The following is a 2,500-nucleotide window of genomic DNA, read 5'->3' on the forward strand; positions in this document are numbered from 1 at the left end:
AGATAAAACAGTGGGGAACCGCCAATCCAGCGACGCATCATGCGTGCCTAAAGAGGCGCCTGCGTTGCCGATGGAAGACGAGCAACAGAAGGACGAGCGGGGCGTGGCGGAGCAAGCGGATATAACCGATGTCTTCGGGGAGCCTATCGAAAAGCGCTCATATCTATGGAATAAGATCGTCAACTTCTGTAAACGCCAAAACTTGCCGATTTTCAACAGCGAGGAGATCAAAGAGCTGTTCGGCAACAGCCCCATCGTCCGCCTAGGCAAAGGGTCTTACGGGGCTTGCCACCTTGTGCAGAATAAAGATTTGGTGGTCAAACTCTTCAATAGGACTCCCGCGGAGCTACGCACTGCTCAGAATGAAATAGAAGTCCTGCAGCAGCTTCGTGACGCTCCGGGACTCCAGAAGCTGATTGGCGCTTGGCCGGACTAGCTCGGTCTGCTCTCGCAGAACGCTGGAAAAACGGTCTGTCAGTGGATCCATTCGGGAAAGTTGTCTGATACTACCAAGCTGAAGGTCATTTATTCCTTCGCGATGGCGGTCTGGAACATTATCGACGGCGGGTACGTCCACAACGACCTCCACAGCAGCAATATCTGCATGAGTTTCGTCGACGAGAACGAACCCGTTACCACGATCATTGACTTCGGCATCGAAACGAAGATCGGAGAGTACATGTGCTATGAAAAAGTTTCGGGCATAGGGCTGCACTTGGCCCCGGAACTGTACGATGGTGCTTTGCAAGGTGAAACGACAGAAGTATTCTCCGTTGCCGTGTTCATCGAAGACATATACCCTCAGTCCGTGCCCGACCCTCTGAAAGCGTGGGTGACGAAGGCTAAGAGCAGTGTCTGTGAGGAAAGGCCGACCATCATGGACCTCATCGAGATTCTGACGCGCGTCCTCAACCACTGATTCTGAGTATCATCCTCAGGCCTGATCGTAATTGAACAGCTGGCCCAGTTCACCATCAGATGATCTATCATCTGCCAGCTTTTTCGCTTCAACCATTAATATGAAATATACTGAATAGTGTGTTAGCTGTTAACACTATGATAATAATTATATATATATACATTTTTTTTTACGGTAGGTTCATGTTTGAGCCGCCGTGGTCACAGCATGATACATAATTGTAGTTTTCATGTTGTGATGCTCTTGGAGTGAGTACGTGGTACGGTCCCCAGTTCCTTTCCACGGAGAGTGTCGGTGTTACCTTTTTTTTAGGTAATCATTCTCTCTATTTTATCCGGGCTTGGAACCAGCACAAGGTGAAGTTCCTTGCCCAAGGGAACAACGCGCTGGCCGGTGACTTGAACCCTTGAACTCAGATTGCCATCGTGACAGTCCGACGCTCTAACCATTCGGCCACCGTGGCCTAGACGATCATGGGCTTCCATGATTTTTCTTGGCAATTTAGAGCGGTGGTTTGCCATTGCTTTCCGCCCGTTTTTTTTTTTTCGAGTCACCATCTCTATTCACCCGGCACTGACTTGGGCTGGCTTGGCCACCCAGTGGCTAGGCAGGCAATCGAGGTGAAGTTCCTCGCCCAAGGGAACAACGCGCCGGCCGGTGACTCGAACCCTTGAGTGACAGTCTTAAGTCCGACGCTCTAACCATTCGGCCACCGCGGCCCCCTATATATACATATATGTATATATATATATATACATATATAGTATAATTCTCACTGACATGGCAGATTGTACCTCGGGGGGAAACATGCGCTATAGTGGGGCGGTATATTGATGAGGATCAGAGTCATGAAAAAAGCAATGTTCGAATTTGGAAACTAGTTTATCAGGGGCATGAGGCGGGTTCACCTGGTGGAGGCTTTACTAAGAACCATATTGCCAGTCTTTTTCTTCCTGTGCCATCACCGATGTGGTGTTTGACGAACTATTTGGGGCCATGTTTCACGTTGTCGAGCTTTGTACCAGAGGCATCGATGTATTTCTATAGTGACATTGTCGAGGAATGTTCTTCTCGGTCTAGCTCGAGCTTGTTTACCTTCATTTTTTACCGCTTAGGCTAAGCTTCTCTAATGTGCCTCTACGGATTGTATGGCCGACTCTTCTGAGGATCTCTTCGTTGGACAGTCTAACTCTGCTTAATATTCCCTTGTCCAACTTCATAGGATTTGCGTCTGATGGGGGTATCTAACATGATGGCCACTGTTAGTAGCGTAAACAGTCAGCTTCGAGATAACTTCCCAGGAATTTCCTCTTTGAAATGCGTATCCCAGTCTCCACACGTACGCAAGAGATGCATTAAAAATAGCCGTAAAGTACGAGTTAAAACAAAAACAATTGTTTTGCCAAATTTACGCAAATATCGTCGATCTCAATAAGACTGAACTGTAATCTAATATACAACCGTTTATGATAGTGTATATTTCAGTATCATTATTTACATACGTTTTCTTTCTCATATAATGTTTAGAGAACGGTCAGCCCGGATCTGTCTGTCTGCTTTTTCTCACATATCTTTGTATCG

The sequence above is a fragment of the Penaeus monodon genome, chromosome 43, assembly GCF_015228065.2.
Source record: "Penaeus monodon isolate SGIC_2016 chromosome 43, NSTDA_Pmon_1, whole genome shotgun sequence".
Taxonomy (NCBI): domain Eukaryota; kingdom Metazoa; phylum Arthropoda; class Malacostraca; order Decapoda; family Penaeidae; genus Penaeus; species Penaeus monodon.